We start from the raw sequence: 27,456 nt of genomic DNA on the forward strand, positions 1-27,456 counted from the left end.
TTGTAGTTTAGCATTAGATTAGGGTTTTTTTTATTTTGGGGGGACTTTTTATTTTCTTAGGGATTAGGTTTCATTTTTTAATTTTTGATAATCCTGTTTATTATTTTATGTAATGTTAAACTTTTTTAAATTTCTGTAATTTTAGCTTAATTTAAACTTAGTTTTTCTATTTTTAAAGTAATGTTAGGTTTTTTTTTTAATTGTAATTTAGGATTAGTTTAATTTATGTAATGGGGTTAAATTAGGGGGTGTTAGTTAAGGGGGCTTAGTGATTAGATAATTGTGATGTGGGTTATTGGCGGATTAGGGGTTAATAGATTTATTAGGGTAATTGCAATGTGGGTTATTGGTGGATTAGGGGGTAATAGTTTAAATAGCTAAATTGTGTTGTGGGGGATGGCGGATTAGGGGTTAATAGTTTAAATAGATAATTTGCTATGTGGGGGCATTGCATATTAGGGGTTAACAGATAGTTTGCATTGCGAAATAGGGGTTAATAGTTTATACAGATACTTTGCGATATGGGGGTTGGAGGATTAGGGATTAATGGTTTTAATAGCTAGTTTGCGTTGTGGGGCATGGCGGATTAGGGGTTAATACATTTTTTATAAATTGCGATGTGGGAGGGATGACGGATAGAGGGGTTTTGACGTGTCAGATTAGATTTCAATGGGAAAAAGGTCTCAAAGAGCACCTTTTCCTGTTTTACACCTAGTTGAGCTGGGTGTAATTATTGTTACTGTATTGCCAGCCTCCGACAGTGTAGTAACGGTTTGAGTGGGCATTGGAAACCGGGTATTATTTAAAGATTATCGGCTTCCTATACTTTGTATGGGACACGATAATGTTTTAGGCAGCCGGAGTCTGGTTGCCGAAATTGAGTTATAACGGGCCGTTGGAAGCAGTTAAAAAACAATATTGCTTCCAACAGCTTATTTATCGGTTTGCGAGTGCACGCAAACGGAATTATGGCTCATTGGAAGCGAGCCCAGTGTTTGCAATAATCTCCTTTACAGGGACAGTAATGTTATAATTAAACTTTTATGATTCTAATTGAGCATGCAATTTTAAACAACTTTACAATTTACTTCTGGTATCAAATTTGCTTTGTTCTCTTGATATCTTTTATTGAAGAGTAAAACTAGGTGGGTTCATAAGAGCTCTGGAATGTGCATGTGCCTTTAATACTCTATAGCAGCAGTGTTTTGCATCATTCTTTGTAGCTGTGTATTGCAATGTTGCAAAAACACTGCTTCCATAGAGTACTAAAGACACGTGGACACTCCTGAGCTCTTATAAGCCTACCTAGTTTTACTCTTTAATAAAAGATACCAAGAGAATTAAGCAAATTTTATAACAAAAGTAAATTGGACAGTTGTTTTGAAACTGCATGCTCAATTTGACTCATGGAAGTTTAATTTTGTCTTTACTGTCCCTTTAAAGGGACACTGTACCCAAATTTTTTCTTTCGTGATTCAGATAGAGCATGACATTTTAAGCAACTTTCTAATTTACTCCTATTATCAAATTTTCTTCATTCTCTTGGAATCTTTATTTGAAATGCAAGAAAGTAAGTTTAGATGCCGGCCCATTTTTGGTGATCAACCTGGGTTGTTCTTGCTGATTGGTGGATAAACTCATCCACCAATAAAAAAGTGCTGTCCATAGTTCTGAATAAAAAAAAAAAACTGGAGGGGGCGGAGCCAACTGCCTAAGAGGAAAGACGTGCTCTAACAGAGCTCCTGATGATTGCTATCTAGAACTTTGCTTTTTGAAGCCCTGAGCACATATATCTTTTACCTAACCTGCTCCCAGCATGGAGATTTCCTCCATACACCTTACTCTTCTACTGCGGGACATGCTAGAGAGAGCTGACAGCCAATTCTACAGCTTGAAGTCTATTTTTACGGAGCTCCGTAACCAAGATGGCGCCGCTTCCCTACCCTACTCAGACACCCATACGGCAGGTCAGTCTGAAGACCCACAGCTTACTCGATATCTAGCTGACAGACCGCAGGAAAGACAGCCCAGAAGGGGCTTGACCAATGCTTTTACCAGAGAGGACACGGAACAATATCCTGCACAGCTAAACCACATGGCGGCAGATAGTTTCCAACAAGTGGAAATACCCCAGAAAAAGAAAGTACGGCACCAGCTACCCTCTCCCCACTCTCGTCTATGCCTATTCAGGTCTCAAGCCGCTATCAGTCCCAAGACACTGGACAAAATCAGAGACCACCGAGAGCAATTGGCGGGTCACACATATCTGACATTTGCGGTATATACGGAAGCGGTGGAGGGGCGCAAGATGGCAGATCAGACCACGAGATATGAGAGGTCAGCGCAAATATGTTTCTCAGAGCAGCGCAGCAACCCACAGCTCTCCGTCATTAAAACGGATACCGAGCAGCAAGAAGGACACTCTCTACATAGAAAGAAGTACGGTTCAGCAAAAGTTACAGCGTGGTGGCCCACCAAAGGGAAATTGGCTACTCACAGAGGCGACTTTATTTATTTGATTCTCCACAAATATCAGTTCCATATGCGAAGGTATCCAGATCTGCTGGTTCATTGTGCAGCCAGCCTTACTACAACAAGAACTGGTGTCGGTTGAGCGATCGGCTGACTCAGTGCGACATTACCTTTCAGGGTTGAACTCTACCGCTCAGACATTGCCTTTTGCGGTTTTGCAGAGACAAGCTTGTATAATAGTTTACACTGTATGATGGACTCTCCAATATATATTAGTTTTACATATGGTCGCACGTTGGTTAACTCTTTTTTTTTTTTTTTTTTTTTTTTTATATATAGACGCACAACTCTGGGAAGGTTTACAGTGACTATATAAATACATTATGAGACATTGCCTAGCTCCAAACAGACTATACGCCTACCTACATTATTAAATACTTTATGGCTATTATGTCATCTTTAAATTTATATACTACCATTTCATAGAGGCATCTAAGGTATAGCTTGTTTAACCTCATCTCCTGATAGACTTCCTTTAATATGTTAGTCTAACTACATATGGCTTTAGGTATGTCTTAAATAACCCCTTAGTTTATAAGGTAAGGATATAATCACCATTTTCACACTAATATACAGCCTACCTTATTTGAACTTATAATGAAGATTTTGTTTATCTAGTTGTTTCTGCTTTAGGTACCTACATATTCTTCACCACCATATAGCCTACTAAGCTACCTATGGAAATGTATAAAAGTCTTTCACAATTGAAGTTATGTGCCTACTTGACTAATACCATGGTAGATGGTCCCTAGGGTTATATCATAGCCATGGTTTAAAAAGCTTTTCTATGTCTCCCATGCTGTGACCTTATCTAATGCTTACTATGATTATAAGCCTGCTGCTCTAACTTTATCCACACTCTATTGCAGCCTGCTCACAAGGTTTATCTAAGATTGTTGCATATATTTGGATACTTACTACAGATTTTCTAATGGCCCCTGATATACCAAATCAGCCTCTTGTCTGCTACAATTATTATACTATTTTGCATGTATGTATATACCCCAAGTGTTCGTGTTTGTTCATATATAGTTCTATGCATCTGATATCTGCCATGTTACATACTGCTCTAGCCATCTCACATATTTCTCTTTGTAACCTCTATGTAGTCAAACTGTGTAATTTTATGATTGCTCCTGTCCCCACTGCTAATATGAGGTATATGTTCTTATGATAGGCTGTATGTGGTCTTATGGGGAGCACAGTCTTGATATGGCATTTGAATCATATGTCATCTAATCCCTTAGCTGTCACATACTCTTATGTATTTAATGTTCAAGCACAGGGTAACCACCTATAGTGTAAGTCTCAGAGAGATACAGGTTCACTGCTCTATATACCATAATTGTGAGGTTGGTACAGTTGTTAACCTGCTATAGGAACTGTCTCTGATATTACACCTGCTTCTAGACCTAGCTTTATGTTTAAGTATGCTCTATTCTCTGTTTGGTGTTGTATAGACTCAATCCTATTCTTAGACCTACAGGTATATGTTCTTGTTGACTAATTGATATACAATTCTTATGCTGTACAATTTATGTTATTTTTCCTGGTTTCCTCAGGTTTTCTAAGTCTTTGATTAACTTAAAATGGCTCTCAAACGTACTAAGATAGATGGATTTTTTGCTACTTAACACCACATAAGTCTTGATATATATCATTAACTAGATATTTATACCCAAGACAATAGCTACTCGCACAGACAATAAAACATTTACTCTGCAACTTACAATAACCGGTCCGCAAACCATCTACTCCTTAACCTATATGTAACTTCAGGAGACTTTAGTAGCCTCCCCACTTAGCCCCATACATATTGTAAGGTACAATGACAATATTTAAACTCTAATTACACACGATCTTTAAGATCAAGCACTCCTAAGTCCACTCCAGACACCCTAAGTCACTCACATTTATACTTAATTTAAAATAAATGTTTTGAAATTAAACAAACAAATCTTAGTCTAATAATTCAACCTTTTAGTTTTGAGTACGTTGTGTGTCATCCCTTTTTTTGTGTGAAGTGTCCCTTTTTCCCCCTCAGATCTGGTCATCCTAATATACGACAGTGAGCTCGTTTCCATTGAGCCGTTAAAAATGGAGCTGTAAGATACCGAAGCGACCGACAGCTAAAAGTAATTTACGGCTCCATTTTAGTACCAGGTTTCCATTGAAAAGGCTTCTGCTTTGCGTGCGGTTGCTCTTTTCATGTAGGTGTAAGTTAGATTTGCGTTAACGCTTCCACCCGATGCCGGATTAATAGGTTACTATGGTAACCCAACCTTACACTACACTCGATCGCATATACGGCGCTGCATACAAGTGCAGCGCCATATATTTCCCCCGTCGCTCAATGTTAAAATCAAATCAAACACCTAACGCATGCGCAATATCTACCTCTCAACCGCCACCGTCCCACCACAATAACTAATGTATTAACCCCTAATCTCCCAACCATCATATCGCAAAGTATCTATTTCATCTATTAAATCCTAATCCCCAATGCCCCCATATCGCAATTAACCAAATTAAGCTATTAACCCCTAAACCGCCATGCCCCACAACTCAATCTAGCTATTTAAACTATTAACTCCTAATCCGCCAATAACCTACATCACAATTACCCTAATGAATCTAATAACCCCTAATCCGCCAATAACCCACATCACAATTATCTAATCACTAAGCCCCCTAACCTAACACCCCCTAAATTATCCCATTACATACATTAAGCTAATCCTAAATTACAATTAAAATAAAAAACCTAACATTAATTTAAAACTAACAAAAACTAAGTTTAAATTAAGCTAAAATTACAGAAAATAAAAAAAGTCTAACATTACATAAAATAATAAACAGGATTATCAAAAATAAAAGAATCAAACCTAATCCCTATGAAAATAAAAAAAAGCCCCCCCAGAACTGAATCAAATCAGTCAACAGGAATGCAAGGGACGCAATTTTTAATTGTGTACCTTGGAATTCCTATTCAGTGTACGGTGGCGATTGTACGTAGAGGATCCTCCACCCTCCATGGATCCGCGGTCACTGGTCTTTAATTCCATGGTCGCCAGTCTTCACTTCCGCGGTCCTGGATGAAGAAAGAAAAGGTCGCCGATCTCCAGTTCCGTGGTCCTGGATAAAGAAAGAAGAGGTCGCCGCTTGGAAGAAGACTTCGTCGCCGGACTTCAGGAAACCGTGAGTACCTATCTGGGGGTTAGAGTTAGGCTTTTTTTTATTTTTTTTATTTTTTAAATTAGGGATTTGGGCTTGAAAAAGAGCTGAATGCCCTTTTAATTGAAATGCCCATACAAATGCCCCTTTAGTGGGTAGTTCAGGGTTTTTTAGTGTTAGGTTTTTTATTTTGGAGGGTTTGGTGGGTGGGGTTTTTACTGTTAAAGGGGGGGACTTAGTATTTTTTTTTTTTAGGAAAAGAGCTGTTTAACTTAGGGCAATGCCCAACAAAAGGCCCTTTTAAGGGCTATTTGTAGTTTAGCATTAGATTAGGGTTTTTTTTATTTTGGGGGGACTTTTTATTTTCTTAGGGATTAGGTTTCATTTTTTAATTTTTGATAATCCTGTTTATTATTTTATGTAATGTTAAACTTTTTTAAATTTCTGTAATTTTAGCTTAATTTAAACTTAGTTTTTCTATTTTTAAAGTAATGTTAGGTTTTTTTTTTAATTGTAATTTAGGATTAGTTTAATTTATGTAATGGGGTTAAATTAGGGGGTGTTAGTTAAGGGGGCTTAGTGATTAGATAATTGTGATGTGGGTTATTGGCGGATTAGGGGTTAATAGATTTATTAGGGTAATTGCAATGTGGGTTATTGGTGGATTAGGGGGTAATAGTTTAAATAGCTAAATTGTGTTGTGGGGGATGGCGGATTAGGGGTTAATAGTTTAAATAGATAATTTGCTATGTGGGGGCATTGCATATTAGGGGTTAACAGATAGTTTGCATTGCGAAATAGGGGTTAATAGTTTATACAGATACTTTGCGATATGGGGGTTGGAGGATTAGGGATTAATGGTTTTAATAGCTAGTTTGCGTTGTGGGGCATGGCGGATTAGGGGTTAATACATTTTTTATAAATTGCGATGTGGGAGGGATGACGGATAGAGGGGTTTTGACGTGTCAGATTAGATTTCAATGGGAAAAAGGTCTCAAAGAGCACCTTTTCCTGTTTTACACCTAGTTGAGCTGGGTGTAATTATTGTTACTGTATTGCCAGCCTCCGACAGTGTAGTAACGGTTTGAGTGGGCATTGGAAACCGGGTATTATTTAAAGATTATCGGCTTCCTATACTTTGTATGGGACACGATAATGTTTTCGGCAGCCGGAGTCTGGTTGCCGAAATTGAGTTATAACGGGCCGTTGGAAGCAGTCAAAAAACAATATTGCTTCCAACAGCTTATTTATAGGTTTGCGAGTGCACGCAAACGGAATTATGGCTCATTGGAAGCGAGCCCAGTGTTTGCAATAATCTCCTTTACAGGGACAGTAATGTTATAATTAAACTTTTATGATTCTAATTGAGCATGCAATTTTAAACAACTTTACAATTTACTTCTGGTATCAAATTTGCTTTGTTCTCTTGATATCTTTTATTGAAGAGTAAAACTAGGTGAGTTCATAAGAGCTCTGGAATGTGCATGTGCCTTTAATACTCTATAGCAGCAGTGTTTTGCATCATTCTTTGTAGCTGTGTATTGCAATGTTGCAAAAACACTGCTTCCATAGAGTACTAAAGACACGTGGACACTCCTGAGCTCTTATAAGCCTACCTAGTTTTACTCTTTAATAAAAGATACCAAGAGAATTAAGCAAATTTTATAACAAAAGTAAATTGGACAGTTGTTTTGAAACTGCATGCTCAATTTGACTCATGGAAGTTTAATTTTGTCTTTACTGTCCCTTTAAAGGGACACTGTACCCACATTTTTTCTTTCGTGATTCAGATAGAGCATGACATTTTAAGCAACTTTCTAATTTACTCCTATTATCAAATTTTCTTCATTCTCTTGGAATCTTTATTTGAAATGCAAGAAAGTAAGTTTAGATGCCGGCCCATTTTTGGTGATCAACCTGGGTTGTTCTTGCTGATTGGTGGATAAACTCATCCACCAATAAAAAAGTGCTGTCCATAGTTCTGAATAAAAAAAAAAAAGCTGGAGGGGGCGGAGCCAACTGCCTAAGAGGAAAGACGTGCTCTAACAGAGCTCCTGATGATTGCTATCTAGAACTTTGCTTTTTGAAGCCCTGAGCACATATATCTTTTACCTAACCTGCTCCCAGCATGGAGATTTCCTCCATACACCTTACTCTTCTACTGCGGGACAAGCTAGAGAGAGCTGACAGCCAATTCTACAGCTTGAAGTCTATTTTTACGGAGCTCCGTAACCAAGATGGCGCCGCTTCCCTACCCTACTCAGACACCCATACGGCTGGTCAGTCTGAAGACCCACAGCTTACTCGATATCTAGCTGACAGACCGCAGGAAAGACAGCCCAGAAGGGGCTTGACCAATGCTTTTACCAGAGAGGACACGGAACAATATCCTGCACAGCTAAACCACATGGCGGCAGATAGTTTCCAACAAGTGGAAATACCCCAGAAAAAGAAAGTACGGCACCAGCTACCCTCTCCCCACTCTCGTCTACGCCTATTCAGGTCTCAAGCCGCTAACAGTCCCAAGACACTGGACAAAATCAGAGACCACCGAGAGCAATTGGCGGGTCACACATATCTGACATTTGCGGTATATACGGAAGCGGTGGAGGGGCGCAAGATGGCAGATCAGACCACGAGATATGAGAGGTCAGCGCAAATATGTTTCTCAGAGCAGCGCAGCAACCCACAGCTCTCCGTCATTAAAACGGATACCGAGCAGCAAGAAGGACACTCTCTACATAGACAGAAGTACGGTTCAGCAAAAGTTACAGCGTGGTGGCCCACCAAAGGGAAATTGGCTACTCACAGAGGCGACTTTATTTATTTGATTCTCCACAAATATCAGTTCCATATGCGAAGGTATCCAGATCTGCTGGTTCATTGTGCAGCCAGCCTTACTACAACAAGAACTGGTGTCGGTTGAGCGATCGGCTGACTCAGTGCGACGTTACCTTTCAGGGTTGAACTCTACCGCTCAGACATTGCCTTTTGCGGTTTTGCAGAGACAAGCTTGTATAATAGTTTACACTGTATGATGGACTCTCCAATATATATTAGTTTTACATATGGTCGCACGTTGGTTAACTCTTTTTTTTTTTTTTTTTTTTTTTTTTTATATATAGACGCACAACTCTGGGAAGGTTTACAGTGACTATATAAATACATTATGAGACATTGCCTAGCTCCAAACAGACTATACGCCTACCTACATTATTAAATACTTTATGGCTATTATGTCATCTTTAAATTTATATACTACCATTTCATAGAGGCATCTAAGGTATAGCTTGTTTAACCTCATCTCCTGATAGACTTCCTTTAATATGTTAGTCTAACTACATATGGCTTTAGGTATGTCTTAAATAACCCCTTAGTTTATAAGGTAAGGATATAATCACCATTTTCACACTAATATACAGCCTACCTTATTTGAACTTATAATGAAGATTTTGTTTATCTAGTTGTTTCTGCTTTAGGTACCTACATATTCTTCACCACCATATAGCCTACTAAGCTACCTATGGAAATGTATAAAAGTCTTTCACAATTGAAGTTATGTGCCTACTTGACTAATACCATGGTAGATGGTCCCTAGGGTTATATCATAGCCATGGTTTAAAAAGCTTTTCTATGTCTCCCATGCTGTGACCTTATCTAATGCTTACTATGATTATAAGCCTGCTGCTCTAACTTTATCCACACTCTATTGCAGCCTGCTCACAAGGTTTATCTAAGATTGTTGCATATATTTGGATACTTACTACAGATTTTCTAATGGCCCCTGATATACCAAATCAGCCTCTTGTCTGCTACAATTATTATACTATTTTGCATGTATGTATATACCCCAAGTGTTCGTGTTTGTTCATATATAGTTCTATGCATCTGATATCTGCCATGTTACATACTGCTCTAGCCATCTCACATATTTCTCTTTGTAACCTCTATGTAGTCAAACTGTGTAATTTTATGATTGCTCCTGTCCCCACTGCTAATATGAGGTATATGTTCTTATGATAGGCTGTATGTGGTCTTATGGGGAGCACAGTCTTGATATGGCATTTGAATCATATGTCATCTAACCCCTTAGCTGTCACATACTCTTATGTATTTAATGTTCAAGCACAGGGTAACCACCTATAGTGTAAGTCTCAGAGAGATACAGGTTCACTGCTCTATATACCATAATTGTGAGGTTGGTACAGTTGTTAACCTGCTATAGGAACTGTCTCTGATATTACACCTGCTTCTAGACCTAGCTTTATGTTTAAGTATGCTCTATTCTCTGTTTGGTGTTGTATAGACTCAATCCTATTCTTAGACCTACAGGTATATGTTCTTGTTGACTAATTGATATACAATTCTTATGCTGTACAATTTATGTTATTTTTCCTGGTTTCCTCAGGTTTTCTAAGTCTTTGATTAACTTAAAATGGCTCTCAAACGTACTAAGATAGATGGATTTTTTGCTACTTAACACCACATAAGTCTTGATATATATCATTAACTAGATATTTATACCCAAGACAATAGCTACTCGCACAGACAATAAAACATTTACTCTGCAACTTACAATAACCTGTCCACAAACCATCTACTCCTTAACCTATATGTAACTTCAGGAGACTTTAGTAGCCTCCCCACTTAGCCCCATACATATTGTAAGGTACAATGACAATATTTAAACTCTAATTACACAAGATCTTTAAGATCAGGCACTCCTAAGTCCACTCCAGACACCCTAAGTCACTCACATTTATACTTGGCTCCGTCCCCCCCCTCCCACCTTCTTTTCCTATACACATAGCGGTGCTTACCCGCTGAATATCCCCTTCCCCCCTATATAGCTCGGCCCAAGAGTGGCTGATACTCATATTAAATCTCCACAAGTTGATATGTTGGTCTTAGGTAAAATACTATTAGATTGTGGAGCTCACACGCTGATAATATAAAATGAAGTTCTAATCCATCTCGCCTAAGATACTGTCTATTCTCATATCCAGATCTGAAATATATATTCATATTGCTCACTTAATAATGCCTTTATATAAACAATGTATCATTGACTTTGTTGTAACTTTGGCCTCAGGGCGAGTTTTTGCTGTGTTGATATATGCTTTAACTTCAATAAAAAAATAATTCTCAAAAAAAAAAAAAAAAAAGCTTAGATGTCTTCTTTTTAAAATAAAGATAGCAAGAGAACGAAGAAAAATTTATAATAGGAATAAATTAGAAAGTGGCTTAAAATTGTATGCTCTATGTGAATCATGAAAGAAAAAAATTGGGTTCAGTGTCCCTTTAAGTTATTTCCATGAAGTTGTAAAAAAATTATTTAGTAGCTCTTTTAAGAGATTAATAGATGTTTGACCAAGGCCAGGAATCCACTGTATTATGATGACCATGATTAGGACATATTAATTGAGCCATGTTAAGATTATTTGTATCACAGATATTTATTTTACACCAAGAACAATGGAAGAAAATGCTGTTTTTTTATTATTTTAAAAACGTATTATAGTAACAATAATCATACTAATAATTCAGAATGTATATGATATTCATCTGGGATAGGATTGTTAGAGTGAAAAATTGAGAAAAATATAATTTTTTCTTACTTAAGAGGAAATATAAGGGCCAATTTATTAAAGTGCGGACAGACATGATACGATGTAGTGTATCATGTCCGCCGCACATTGATAAATGCCGACAGCATACGCTGTCGGCATTTATCATTAACAAGCAGTTCTTGTGAACAGCTTGTGCAATGCCGCCCCCTGCAGATTTGCGGCCAATCGGCCACTAGCAGGGAGTGTCAATCAGGCCGATCTGTAGACCGCTGCTTCATAACTGCTGTTTCCAGCGAGCCTGAAAGCTCACACAAAATCAGGGGCATCAAGCTCCATTCGGAGCTTGATCATTTGGACCCATAGAATGAGGATGAAAGTAATTTTTTTTAATTGATTATCTTCATATAGAAAGGAAGAAAGATGTCATATTGATCTACATGCAGACCTGATTAACTGTACTGAGCAATGCATAATTGCCACATGCTATGATACAGATGTGTTTATCACTTTTTTAAACAATAATAGCAACAGTAAAGGACTTGTATAGATCTGTAATTAGAAATGCTAAATGATCAGCATAGTCAAATGGTTTACAGCACTTTAAAATGCAATTTTTTAAAATAAAATGTGTATGGTTTGCTATTTAGAGAAGTCCACGAATCCCTTGAATGAACAGTAAACACCTGGAGATTTCAATATAAAAGGTTCAGTTTTGCATAGTAAAACAACTTTGCAATGTACTTTCATAATTTATTTTGCCCTTTTCGTGTAATTTAGCTCTGAAAATTGTGGCTTTGTAGATCTCAGAATCTGGAGAATTAACAAGGCTAACACTACTAAATATATTTCCCTAACTGACTGAAAAGGTTAAAACTGCAAAACAATGCACTTTGTTCTAAGGATATGATCAAGGCTAGCCTTGTTAGCTGCATATTCACTCTCAGATTGGCTCCTCAAAACAAGGCTAGTGGTGGGTGGAGTTTGGCTATTGAAAAACATTTGCTAACAAGATGTAAATTTGCTTTAAAAACAAGTTTGGCTGATATATTATTCTATAGCAAGACAACATGTGTCTTGTAATTACAAGGTGTTTATAGTCCCTTTAAAAAAAAAAAAAACTCTTGAGATATTTATTGTGAATTTTCTAGTGAATATTCCCAACTGTGTAATATCTTGTAGCAATGTAAAGCAAACTACAGAGTATGCGGGTGTTCTACATTTAGTGGCAAGAAGGAAACTTAACTGCTAATGCAAAAAGAAAAGGTTTCTAAATGCCAGTGTTGTAATCATGAAAGCTTTTAACTACCCCAAAATAAATTGGAGCATTTAAACTAGCCAAACAGCTAAGGGATAATTGTATGTGACAATTAAAGGGACAATCTACACCTTAGTCATCTTAAAGTCTTACATTAGAATAAGCTGAAAATATCCTCCTGTACCCTTTCTACTACTGTTTTTTTAAATGGTTGCCAAGCTCAGCCCACTGATGACATCATAATCTGGGCTGCATTAAAGGCTTCTCTAGTGACAAAAGACTCACTAATTGGATTCAACAGACAGTCAATGCTATTCAGCAGAAAGCATAGATGCAGCCCAGATTGTGATGTCATCAGTGGGCAGAGCTTTGCAGGAATCTCTGTATCCTTTCCTTAACAGGAGCTCATTTCCATGAAGATATACTGAGGTGTCTTGAATATTATATGGAAACTGTATTTGCAACGATTGTTACAATGATTTACATATAGGGCTCCATGTACGAAGCAGCGAAAGCTGCTCCGGAGCCTTTGCGGGGCAGGTTCGCATATGTGAGCCTGCTACCCACAATGTAAGGGCTCCCATTACATATGCGGTGTCACCCGCAAAAGCTGGCGATGCCGTTTTTTGCACGGGTTTGGTATCTTATATATATACAACGCCGCTTATAAATGCGGCACGTATATTTCACCCGTCACCCGCAATTTTTACTCCCATAGGCTAACATGGGACTGCGTCACAAATCGGTATCCAATATTCAGCGCACGGACCTACGTGGCGAAAATTGAGAAATCTTACTCCATTTTTACCTCGCCATAAAAGGCAGCCGTAGCAAGCCTTGCGCTGAGTATGGGAAAATGCCTGCAAAAATAAACTAACACCTATCGCATGTTAATCAAGTAGCTATTTCTGCATAAACATAGAGATACATACACATACCTTTAACCCTTCCTTTCACAATCTTTACTTCCATTCAGCTGTATGCTTGAAAACATCGCTGGGGCTCAATTCGAATGGCTACATAATCTCACCTTGTCCCCTCAATGACTGCCACAGTGATCTGTGAAAAATACTACGGGGTATACAGCGATGGCATCTAAGTTGCTGCTTCCTCCCCCTCCCTGTGACATCACTCAACAAACAACGGATTCTTTACCATTCCATGTCATAATAATCTAATAAATAAATTTCCGCTGACTTTTTTCTTTAAAACATAAAGTATCCAATTAATTGAACCCTTTTAAGTAGTATTACAGTGGAGGTACTTTATTTTAAAGGATTTAATAAATTGGATGTTTAATATGTTAAAGAAAATAGGCAATGGAAATTTCTTTTTTGGATTACACTAAAAAAGTAACCCACCAAAAGTTCTCTGGTTATCATTTTTTACCATCCACTAGTAAAAGCAGATTGTGCACTATTCTTTGTGCAAGATCTAGCAAATGATAGCACACCCTGTGCTATAGATTGCTCTCCATTTGTAATTTACCCTGGTATATGTAAAATGGAAGTTTTTATTTTCACTTGTACACTATCAGAATCATAATGAATATTAGAGTTATTATTGATAGTACAACAGTTATTATTATTATTACAAAATATCATTATTGCTATTGTTTTAATTATTAACTGTTACAGATAAAGTCTTCATTTGTAGATACCCAATTAAATTTCTTTTGATAATAAGGCAAAAAGTAAATGATCACCATAAGTTAACCACTGACCTAACACTAAGCCCAAATCATGCTAAAGAGACTCATTGTGATTTCACGTTAGGAGGACATTGGGTAAAATGGTCTGATTTGTTTCAATGCATTTGTAACCATAAAGAATGGCTTGATAAGTGCAGAGAAAATCAGAAGTGTTGACGCAGCTGCAGGCAATTACTGACAACCCAATCAAATTAATTTTAAAAAGAAAATATTGGCTAATAGCGGAACTATTTTCCCCACATAATACATTTAGGCACTGGATTGTAATTGGGAATGTTAAATAGATCAGGCATACCACAGGATATGAACATATGTTCAAAGCTCATCACACTTATCATCGCTTGGTAAAAACACAATCATACATCTTATTCCTGTAAAGGTTTTCTGAGAAATAACACTCATTAGGATTTTTTTTAAAGATGTTGGCATTTTATTACACACCATTGAACTTGTAATAGATATATTGAAAGTGACAGTTTGCTTTAGAGTTTTCCCACTCTAGCCTTACCAGCTTTCACACTCTGAGAACAATAACGCAGAGTTCGGAAACTCTGCAGGATATGTTTATGCTACATACAAAAATGTATGGTTAAATATGTGCTGTTCCATTAGATAAAGAAATATTTTTGTTTTCATTACTTAAATCAGCGTTCTCCAACTGTTTTAATTTGGTCCCATGGAGTTATTTATGAGTCAGCACTGATTTTCTAGAATGCTCGTCTGTCAAAAGAATTGTAATAAGGGGATAGGACGCACATCCTGAAAGCTCCAAGCAGAAGCTCTAACAATCCGCCGATTGTTACTCTTAAACGACAAGCCTAAACATATATTACATGAAGGTTTCACAATACTGCTAATTGTGACCCATATTCATTTTCTTAGCTGTGTATATGACGCTGGAGACCCAGTTTGGAACATAAAGGCCTAAGGCAGCGGCCTACTACTAGGCATCCACCTCCCCCCGGGAAGAGCCGGGTTATCAGTGCTGCCAGGTAAACTGGCTTACTGAACCTCTTCATAAGCTATCATTATTCAGTCATCAAGCTAAACTATTGAACTATATAACTGGAAAGCTCTCAAATCTCTGTAGTGAGGGAGAGGCATCTTTATTCAGATAAACTTTATTATGATAAACATGGCGGAAGGGAGATGTCTGACACGACATGAGGAACTGTTTGCGCAACTCGAACTCTCCATGTACAGGCTAATGTAGAGAGCACCGTACGATCACTTGATAAACTTAAGCCCTGAGAATGAGACCACAACATAACCGATGGACTCACTGGAAAGAGAGACGGACAATAAACCCAGATCTGACAACACCATGCACACGATGGGGGATCCGCATAGCATAAGGAGTGATCTCCCAGCCTCTGATACGCAGAGTGGCGGACATAAAGCAGAACTGCACCCGGGATCGCAAGAGCTCTTTTTTCTTTGCTGGCAGAAAACACTGGAGTCGGCAGAACTGGTCATAATTGCCCAGGGAGAATCCCAATTCACAAATACTAAGACAAGGAGCCGAGCACTTGGTAATACCCGTACTGAACCGTTGAGGAAAAGGAAGCTATCGGCACATGCAATACTAGCACAGATGTTCGTGGGCCCACCCGAATGAGCAACAACAAAAGCTGGACAAGCTTCTCACCTATAAATACAGCTGGGATGTTCTCCGTAGACTCAGCGATGCATCAATCATGTCCCAGGTCAGCTCCTGGCATAACATCTTCTGCTCACACAGCGGCGGTCATATCCCGAAGAAAGGAGAGGGGTAGCTTGCAGATGCACCTCTCTGACAGCATGCGGCTGGCTTTAACCTTTGGTGCGATAGTAGCCTCCAGCTAACGCTACATAAAATGGACTCTGGTAACCTTGCAATATTTATGACTAATTTTATAACGTGAGTCATTGAAATGTTTGAAGTCCTTCCCTAAGTTAAGTATACGCTTTTTATTTTTCCCTTATTAGTTCCTTTTCTTGTTTGGGGATGTATAAGCATCAGCATCACCATTGCGAAGCTTGTCAGTACTGATAGCTAACACCCTTAGCTAAAGTCACACTAAATGGACGTTAATAACCCTAAGATGGAGGTATTAAAGTTTACGACGATAGTCTTAGAAATGTATTAAGTTTATTTTTTTGCAAATACTTAGCAAAGTACTATTGATTGGTTATAGAAGCTTCATACTATGAATCACACTGTGGATAGAATGATTCACTGTTAATAACTCTTATATTCCACATAAACTACACTTACTCCACAATAAGCTTCATCTCCTGCTTATATATGACTCAGTTTTAATATTTATAAGCCCAATATTGACTGAAAATGCATATATCCAATGCTACTCACTATACTAAAATTGTTATACTTAAATTGTTTGTTTTCCTTACCCCTAACTCTCTCCCTCACCTCTACATATTCCCAATACTGTTCATAAGTGTATCTGTCACAGACCCAAGAGTGGTATATATAGTTAGAAAATTGGGATCAATTCACTATACTAAAATTGTTATACTTAAATTGTTTGTTTTCCTTACCCCTAGTTCTCCCCCTCACCTCTATATATTCCCAATACTGTTCATATGTGTATCTGTCACAGACCCAAGAGTGGTCTACATAGTAAGAAAATTGTGATCAATTAAGACATACACTGAACTTAAAAGGTGTCTTCAAGTGTTGAAGTGAATGTTCATAAGCATGCCTCACACCTTTATACAGTTTGTACAATGGACTATTGTGACAAAGCATTATACTGTAACAGCTTTGATGTACTATGTGCACATTTAATTTATGCAGTGTATGTATTGTTTATCAAAATAAAGCTCTTTTAAAAATTAAAAAAAAAAAAAAAAAGAATTGTAATAAGGGGGCAGTCTGCAGAGGCTTAGATAAAAGGTAATCACAGAGGTAAAAGGTGTATTAATATAACTGTGTTGGTTATGCAAAACTGGGAAATAGGTAATAAAGGGATTATCTTTCTTTTGTAACAATAACAATTCTGGAGTACACTGTCCCTTTAATGGGACACAAAACACATCTTACTTTTGTCTAGAAAATTGTCCTATGTTCCCTAGAGAGGCCAAAAGCAAATTCAGTAAAACTTTGATTTCCTTTAAAATGCTGTAAATGTTCTAAACATTTGGATGTTCAGAGCAGTAAACAGAGCATTTATAGCTAACACTAATGCACTGTAAAACGACTTAATTAAAGTTGAAATTAACTTTTTCTTTTGTGATATGTGCCAGGTTGGAATAGAAATTGACTGCAAGCTCAATCCTATTGGCTGATTGGATCAGCCAATAGGATGAAAGCTCAATCCTATTGGCTGATTGCAAAAGCCAATAGGATTTTTCCCCCTTAATTCCTATTGGCTGATAGAATTCTTTCAGCCAATCAGAATGTAAGGGACACCATCTTGGATGATGTCATTTAAAGGGAAACTTCATTCTTCAAGAGACGTCGTGAGAAGAGGATGTCTTGAAGATGGACCCGCTCCGCGCTGGATGGATGAAGATAGAAGATGCCGTCTGGATGAAGACTTCTGCTCGCTTGGATGAAGACCTTTGCCGGCTTTGATGAGGACTTCTGCCCGCTTGGATGAGGACTTCACCGCCTGGATGAGGATGGATGTCCGGTCTTCAAAAACTGTAAGTGGATCTTTGGGCGTTAGTGTTAGGTTTTTTTAAGATTTTATTAGGTGGGTTTTATTTTTAGCTTAGGGTTTTGGGCAATGTAAAAGAGCTAAATGCCCTTTTAAGGGCAATGCCCATCCAAATGCCCTTTTCAGGGCAATGGGGAGCTTAGGTTTATTTAGATAGGATTTTATTTAGGGTGTTTGGTTGTGTGGGTGGTGGGTTTTACTGTTGGGGGGTGTTTGTATTTTTTTTTACAGGTAAAAGAGCTTATTTCTTTTGGGCAATGCCCCGCAAAAGGCCCTTTTAAGGGCCATTGGCAATTTAGTGTAGGCTAGGGTATTTTTTATTTTGGGGGGGGGGGCTTTTTTATTTTGATAGGGCTATTAGATTAGGAGTAATTCCTTTTTATTTTTGATAATTTCTTTTTATTTTGTGTAATTTAGTGTTTATTATTTTTTGTACTTTAGATAATTGTATTTTGTTAATTTAATGTATTTAATTGTATAGTAATGTTAGGCCTTAGTGTGAGGAAGGTTAGGTTTTATTTTACAGGTAAATTTGTATTTATCTTAACTAGGTAGCTAGTAAATAGTTAATAACTATTTACTAACTAGTCTACCTAGTTAAAATAAATGCAAACTTACCTGTGAAATAAAAATAAAACCTAAGGTAGATACAATGCAACTATTAGTTATATTGTAGCTAGCTTAGGTTTTATTTTATAGGTAAGTATTTAGTTTTAAATAGTAGGTTTTATTTAGATTTATTTTAATTATATTTAAATTAGGGGGTATTAGGGTTAGGTTTAGGGGTTAATAGGTTTATTATAGCGGCAGAGTGGGGGGACAGCAGATTATTTAAATAGTGTTTTTGATGCGGGAGGGTGGCGGTTTAGGGGTTAATAATTTTATTATAGTGGCAACGATGTTGGGGTGCGGCGGAATAGGGGTGAATACATTTTTTAAGTGGCGGCACTGTCCGGAGTGGCAGATTAGGGGTTAATAAATTTATTATAGTGTTTGTGATGCAGAAGGGCCTCGGTTTTAGGGGTTAATAGGTAGTTTATGGGTGTTAGTGTACTTTTTAACACTTTAGTTATGAGTTTTATGTGACAGCTTTGTAACGTAAAACTCATAACTACTGACTTTAGATGGCGGTACGAATCTTGTCGGTATAGGGTGTACCGCTCACTTTTTGGCCTCCCAGGCAAAACTCGTAATACTGACGCTATGGAAGTCCTATTGAAAATGACTTTTTTTAAAGTGCGGTACTGATGTTGCGTGACGGCCAAAAAAGTGTGCGGTACAGCTATACCTGCAAGACTTGTAATAGCAGCGGTAGGGAAAAAGCAGCGTTATGAAGCATAATGTTGCTTTTTCCCTCATAACGCCAAACTCGTAATCTAGCTGTAAGTTTTTTAACTAATATATTTTAATGTAAACTGCATTGTTATTACTAAATCTTTTTCTTGTTCTGTCACGCAAATTATAAATATATAACATTAACATTCTAATTTTCTAACTATTATTTATAGTTACTGAACTAACTTATTCTTGATCTTACCAACTAATTTGACTAATTTTGTTATATTAAAAAAAAACTAATACTGTATATTATGTTAAATGCATTTTCTTTTTGAATCTCATCCCGTTTTGGTGAGCTATTTCTTTACATAGATATTCTTGTTAGAATGTTCATTTATAAAATTAAACTAATTTATTTTGGTCACTTATTAATTTTACTATACAGTATACTTCACTATATAATTCACTCACATATTTTTTTTTAAAGATATGCACTTCTTAATCTATTCTTTTACTGAAAAGCTAATTTTCTATATAAATTATATAAATTCTTATTTGTCAGTCAGCTTACAAAATAATTACATATTTAATACAATTATTAGAAAATATATTTTTGATTATCACTTATTGTGCATACAATTTTAAACAACTATCCAATTTACTTATATTATCAAATTTGCTTCATTCTCTCATTATGCTTTGTTGAAGGAGTTGCACTACACTATTGGGAGCTAGCTTTACGCATCATGTGAACCAATGTAATAGAAGTGCACAAATGCTCACTGTATCAATTTCACTTAGCGCATTTACAATAGAAATCTTGCTCAAAATAGTACTACACTTGAAATCTAGGCTTTTATTTTTTAATTAAAAATAGGGAAATTTGATATTGTATAGGGAAATTTTAAGGTTAAATTTGATAATCTAATATTTAATACTGTATAACATTTTAATAATGAATAAGAAGTTTTAATACTGTGATGTGTGATGTTAAATAAAGAATTCTGTTATTGTTTACAGAGCTTTTCCATGCCATGAAATGTTTTAGAAGTTCAATAAAAATATGCATTGCAAAAATTGTTGCTAAAATTATTGTTTAATACTTTTTAACCTTAAAATGAAAAACAACTATGAACTAAAATTTGACTCAAACTGCAAGCACCCTACCACAAGCTAAATCTAAATGCCTGAACCTTAACAGCAACATCCCCAAACAAACTGCTCAAGTGTGGTTAACCCTAATTACAAGGCAGGATTGGCCTAACAGAATACCAGGAGATTTCCTGGTGGGCAGCAGAAGCTGGGGCTGGCCAGCTACAATTTAAGGGACTGGTGCTGCTGTATCACCTCTCTTGTTTTCTCTGCTTAGCTATATGTATTAAGGTCACAAAGTATTTCCTTGTACGTTTTATTTTCTAGACCATGTACCATTTAGTAGCCCTACTTTGAATGGTTTCCAGTTTATCGTCAAATCACACCGTGAGACAAATAGACACTCTGTTTTCAGTGTCTTCTCCAGATTACACTATGGATAATCATTTTCAGACAATTAAAGCAATTAATGGATGTAGATAGGTTGTAGGGTGCCTATAAAACAACAATATGTTGTTGTTTTTTAAAATACAAACTAATATAATTTAATTCTGAAAAATAATATTAGGAGAAGGAGTAACCCAGTAATCCCTTTGAGAAAAATGTGGTGTGTGTATTCTACTGACTCAATGAGAAATAGGGCTGATCTTAACATTTTCTAGGGCAGCTTTTAATTCCCAGTCCAGCCCTGCTTGACCATTACCAACCTAATCCCCTGAGCAAGTTATCCATAACCATGGCCGACCCTCTGCCCTTTAACCTAACCACACACCCCAGTGTTCTTAATGCTAAACATGACTCCTTTACCACATCAAAACCGCACTACAAAACCCCAGTACCCATCACCCAAACTATGAACCACAAACAAAATGTTATCAGACTCAAAACTACACTAAAATCCACCAATTAAAGCTAATGTGCATGTATGTGTGTTAAAATATGTATGTGTAAATATGTATGTGTGTGCAGGTAAATTTTGTTACCTGCTATATTGTGCAGAGCCAGCAGTTTGACATATTATGTCATGCAGAAATTAACAATTATAGCTATGACATTTATAATAAATCAGATTAATGTGATATCAGATATGTATTTTTTCTATCATTATATATAATATAGCTTTCTATAGCTGCTTAATACATGACTTGAACATTTTGTTAAGAAGCAGTAAAGGCAGGTTAAATACTTGTTTGTTTGTTTTTTTGGGGGTGTGGCAAAATGTGTCTTTACCTGAGTAGCTAAAAATCCTAAAAAAACACCATTACCCATAATAGATAACTGTCAATTCCCCCCAGAACACTTAAGCCAAAACAACATGATAACACTTTAAATCAAAACTTTTAGCTTAAACCCTCCTCATGTCACTACTCCACTTCAAACAATTAATGGTTGTGTATTGGCTGTGAAAAAAGAAAACAGATGCTCTAAGTTTTTAACCCCCTACTGAGGCGCTCTAAGGCCGTTGCCTTGTTGGCCTTATGCAAGTGACGGCCCTGCACATAGATGAATTACATCTTTGAATAAAAACATATATACAATATGCATACATTGTCAAAATGCTTCTAGTAAAATATATTACTGTTAACAATTTTATCTGTAAGGTGCATGTGAAGCATAGCTAGATATTCTCAGTGCAGCAGCATTTTAAATCCTGCAGCTACTCAGATAGATAATGAGGCTTGTATCATGTCAACAATTAGCAAATGAGAAACTAGATTATAAGTGAAGTGCTAATTTATCGTGTGCCACTGCCCACAAGCAGGGAAATTTTTTGTTTGATAAAAAACACACACAATATAACACTAATAAATATAGTGTGAAAGAGGCGCGCCAAAAAAGTAATAATTCAGGATGCCATATAGTACTATAAATAGATGCTAAAAAATGAAAATATATTAAACAATTTAAAGGGATATGCAGATATGAGGCAATCTGAACAAACACAGCAATCAAGAAAGATAAACAATAATACAATGATAAAATCATTGCAATCACAAAACACAGCAATCAAGTAAAATAAAAAATAATACAATGATAAAATCATTGCAATCATAAAATCATATAAATGCATGAATATAAATATAAATAAAAAAAAGTCCAAACTTGAAATAAAATGATGTCTGAAAAATCCATGCAACAATGTGTGACGACAGGCAGCTCTCTTGAAAGGTGGCGAGATACAGCAACAGTGTCCTAAGAGACAAAATAGAAAGAGACTCGTCTCCGGTGACGTCTCTGATGATGTATCAGATGCAGGAAGGAACACAACAGGTTGAAAGTAGCACCTACGATAGGTCTTATTTGAAGGAGCTTGAGTCAAACAAATGTTTTGTTTGTGGGCATGCAATAATTAACCAGCCATTACAAGTGGCTGGTTATTGCTACCATGACCTTGTGGTAGCAATTAGCCCTCAGAAAAATAACCAGAGATCTGATCTGGTTAAGTCCAAAACTCTATGCACTGCTTCAGCAAAATGCCTGGCTACTGTTTTTTTCCGATTCCTTCTTCTCTATGGCTATTCTAATTGCCATTCTATGGTCTGCCATACGTTTTCTCAAAGTGTGCACTGTCTTCCCAACATAACATTTTTCACAAGGGCAATGCAGGAGGTAAACTATGTGGGTAGTGGTACAGGTTACTCAATGTCTCTGGAACAACTGTTTGTTCTTATAGGGGTGACAGAAGAATTTACCAGTTGTGAGACCATTACAGGTCCCACATCCAAGGCATCTATAGCAGCCCTTTGTTTGATGTAATCATGAACTAGGTGTATAGTAGTCCCTGGGGTCTGATGGAATCAGATGGTGTCTCAATGATCTCCCCCTACAGAATCCCACTCTAGGTGTCTTCTCTCCCCTAAAGGGTAATGACGTATCTGACTCCACAATAGGCCAATACTTGTTGACTATTGCAGCTGTTCTCTCATCTCCCTTGGTGTATGTAAGTTCCATTTTAAATTGATCATTATATTATTTTTTCCATTCTCTATTAAGCAAGGAGTCCTGCGTGTCAACTTTTATTTTTTTCTTGGCATTCACTCAATATTCTTTTTTATAGCCTCTTTGTTGAAACTGGTTTGTTAACTCCTGTAGCTGGACCTCTGCATTGGTTTGTTCTGAGTTGTTCCTAATCACTCTTTTAATTTGTGATATTGTGAGTGCTTTCTTAAGTGCCGGTGGATGACTACTAGTAGCATGCAAGATAGAGTTCTTGTCGGTATCCTTCATGTACAGCACTGTCATTAGTTTTCCTTCCTTCTTATATATTTTCAGATCCAAAAACTCAATCCTCTCTCTATTGTACACCATTTTAAATTTTACGGTAGGATGTATTGTTGATCTCTGTATACCATTGTACCAACTTGTCCTCCGTACCTCTCCATATGAGGAAGAGATCATCTATATATATCTTGTAGAAGGTTATTCTTTCATCCAAGAGTGCCCAGGTATCTCTCATTTAGAATTCTGCCATAAATAGATTGGCATATGTCGGGGGCCACTTTCGACCCCATGACCGTCCCCGACATCTGTTGGTAGAAATCTTTTTCAAATCTAACATAATTCAATTCTAGACACAGACGTAGCCCTTCTATCATGAAATCTTCTGGTGGGGCTATATAAGGGTACCTCCTAAGTTGTCTGGAGACTGCCCTTAATCCTTCTTTATGCAGAATCACCATGTAGAGGCTTGTGATGTCCATGGTGACTAGGATAACATCATGAATATGAATATGCGGGATGACTCCCTAAGAGTCTTTATCATGGATGTAGTTCACAGTGACTTTATATATATATATATATATATATATATATATATATATATATATATATATATATATATATATATATATATATATATATATATATATATATGTACCTAAATATGTATATTAATACAGGTACATGCAGAAATATATATTGAAGAACATTGGAATGTAAGATATCTACAGTAAGACATTACAATTGAATAATTATTTTTCATGTTTAAATGTATTTGAGTGTGTGTGTGTGTGTAGATATATATACTATATATATATGTGTGTGTGTATTTGTGTTTAAATATATATATATATATACTGTATATATATATATATATATATATATAAATCAAGACTGTGTCAACCACGCTGTAACACTAATAATGTTTATCACTTTAAGGTTACACAGATCAGTACCAACATAAATGTGCAACAAATTAGAGATCACATATATACAGTATCTACATATGATGTACTAAGTTCAGAGTACACTCGATATCCGAAAGCTTTCAAAGGTCATGGTACTTCACTCCTGTTCTGGGACTGCACTAAAAGACTTTGCTTCTCAACCTGTATAACTTTATATTTTAATCCTACCTCATTTTGATTGAGGTTATGTTTGTGAGTGCAAACTTTTTTTAATTAAGTGTTTGGGGTTACAAATAAAGACTTCACTATATTAGTGTTCTTTGTTTTTACATATACACCCCCACATCTTGAGAGGCACTAGTGCGGTGGACCAGTGGAAGTATATACTACCATACCTCAGGAGCAGCACGGCAGAAGGAACACCTTGAATCCCCTACTGTGTGAATTCTTTGAGCAGTGTGGAGACCGGTGGTAGCTGTGCTTTATCATCTTGAAGCGGTTACTTGCCTCATATTGATTGAGGTAATTGGAAGTAAGTCCATTGCTATAAGGGGCAAACACCCCATAACCCCAGTGCTATTGTCATCTTATTTTCTTTTTATCATTTAAATCTTGGATTCAGAGCGCAGACTCGCAATCCTTTATATATATTGTAGACAATTGTGCTTTTAAAACTTTATTTTAGTAATGAATTGAAGGTCATGATTAACTTGCTTTAGTTTATAAACCAGTAGGGGAAATATTGAAGAAATTGTTTTGTTAGCTTAGTTATTTAATGTCAGAAAAACACAGCTTAGTCTCCAAAAAGATTAACTTTGTCTTCGAATTATTTGTTTATGCAACAGAAGTATTTTAAAGGTTATAACAAGATTATACAATGATGTGAAAGGCTGAATAAAATTTAGATTGTAGGCACCAACAAAGAATTTACTCTCTAAGGGTCTCATCAGTGCAGTGCAGCTGTTGTTTGAGAAAGAGAAAGTGTCATTCCATCTAAGTAACGTGTCCTAAGCAACAAACCAAATTATGTGATAGACACTAACAATTCATCCATTGCTAAGCTATAAGGAATGGAAGATAGTTCTATGTCTTGGCTGACCCTAGAGTTTTGCCTTTACCAGAATACACAATAACAACAGGCACTTCATGTCCTGGAGTGGCCTAATTTTGTTGTGTATGGAAACTATAGTAGAGCTATAAACAAATTATTTAAATACACTTTGTCTAATGGTGGGATATTCTCTAATCCATTAAAAAAGCTTATCAATTTTTTTTTTTTTTTACAAAATTGCCAATAGACTTTAATGTTGAATTTTGTAGAAAAAATGGCTCATTAAACTGTTTTAAAGTATTACAAAATGCCTAACTTTATTCCTACACCATCACCAAGACTGTATATCTTTCATAGCGTAAACCCCCACCATCAAATTAATATTTATTTCACCACCCTTTTATTATTAGTAGGGCTTACATTAGGTTAGACCTGTCATCCTAGACATTTTTTTAAATAATTTAGATGATAGTAGTGTGCTGTGGAGTGAGAAACAGTAAGAGAGAGGGGGAAAGGTAAAGTAGGGGGTCTAGTCTATAGGTTATATGCGTGGTGGGCATAGGTAACGGCATTGAGAGAGTTACAGTAGTTGAGTGAGGAGAGGTAAGACTGAATCTAATGGTGAGCTTGTTCTGACTAGGGGTGTAGGCCTAGAAGGACAGATTTCTAGAGCACCCTTAAGTCAAACAAAGAACAGGGAGAGATAGGAAGTTTGGGCCCAGAAAGGTGAGGGATGTGTTACGGATTGAGACCTCAGGGACACTCCCACAAAGAATAGTAAGGCGGGCTGAGCAAAAGGAGGATAGGTACTTGGAAGAGGAGAGGAGGATTTATATTAATAAAGGTGTAAATTGATAGGGTGCAGCCATAGTTCTTGTACCTGAGCAGATGTTAATGTGTAAAGTTTTTCTGCAACTTGATGGATATTTAAAAAATGTCTTTTTGCCAATAATACTAAATTTTATCAAGTCCCTATTATCCCTATTATCTGATATCTTGATAAACAATCCAAGTATAAAAGTTAATATCTCAGTTCACATTTATAAAAAAAAAGTTACCGATACTTGATAAGAAATAGAGCCTTTCCTTAATGATGACCCTTCATGTGTACATTATATACTTTGATGTTTAAGACAAATGCTTTGTTGAGTGTATTGAGCAGCATCATAAGTAGTTTGTTAATCACTAAATCTACAAACTGGAAGCTATATAGTAAAGCAAACACACAATAATTAATCAGCCAATGGATCATAACATATTACCAGTGTAGCAGATTTGTGAGATGTTTATAGAAGAAGGACAGAGAAATAAAGGGAGTCAAGTGATAAAGATAGAGATGGTAGGAATGTCTCAGTCTATGAAAAAACTTAGTCTGTGATAGCGGATGGCACTTGCTTTGCCTCTGTGAGAAGTTGCGAAGGGCAAGATTGGCTCAGGCTTATAGAGAAGCTGGGACTGTGTGAGAGATTGCTGTTTAGGGTGAGAGAGAGGGAGCAATAAGGAGAGTGAGAGAGAGAAAGAGAGAGATAGAGAGACTTACTGGGAAAGAAAGAGGCATAGTCAGTCAGGCTGAGCAAAATCTTAGGCGAAGATTAGAACTTTTAGAATATTTCTATGTGTGTAGGAAATCTGGACAAATATTGTTTGACACAAGCAAAGTTTCTTTGCTATATACGATGTCTTGAGAGATGGCAAGAAGGCACTGAATTAGTCAAACAGGAAATCCCTGGCTTCATACAGATATTAAGTGTTATACACTTTGTATAACTATTTTGTTGGCATATGGAAGTTCTCATGAGTGCCACTGAGTTGAAATGTCTTGTTTAACTTCTTTGATGCCAAATCCATTGTGTGATGTTTAACTCTATTTTATAATTACTTAGATCAATGCTTTAATTTATTTTAGTCTCTAAGTAGCACCTTACATTATTACCCCCTGAAATTCATGAAGATCATCATTATTTTATGATACTGTTGCTTGCACAATCTTGTGTAGAAAAA

The sequence above is a fragment of the Bombina bombina genome, chromosome 4, assembly GCF_027579735.1.
Source record: "Bombina bombina isolate aBomBom1 chromosome 4, aBomBom1.pri, whole genome shotgun sequence".
Lineage (NCBI taxonomy): Eukaryota > Metazoa > Chordata > Amphibia > Anura > Bombinatoridae > Bombina > Bombina bombina.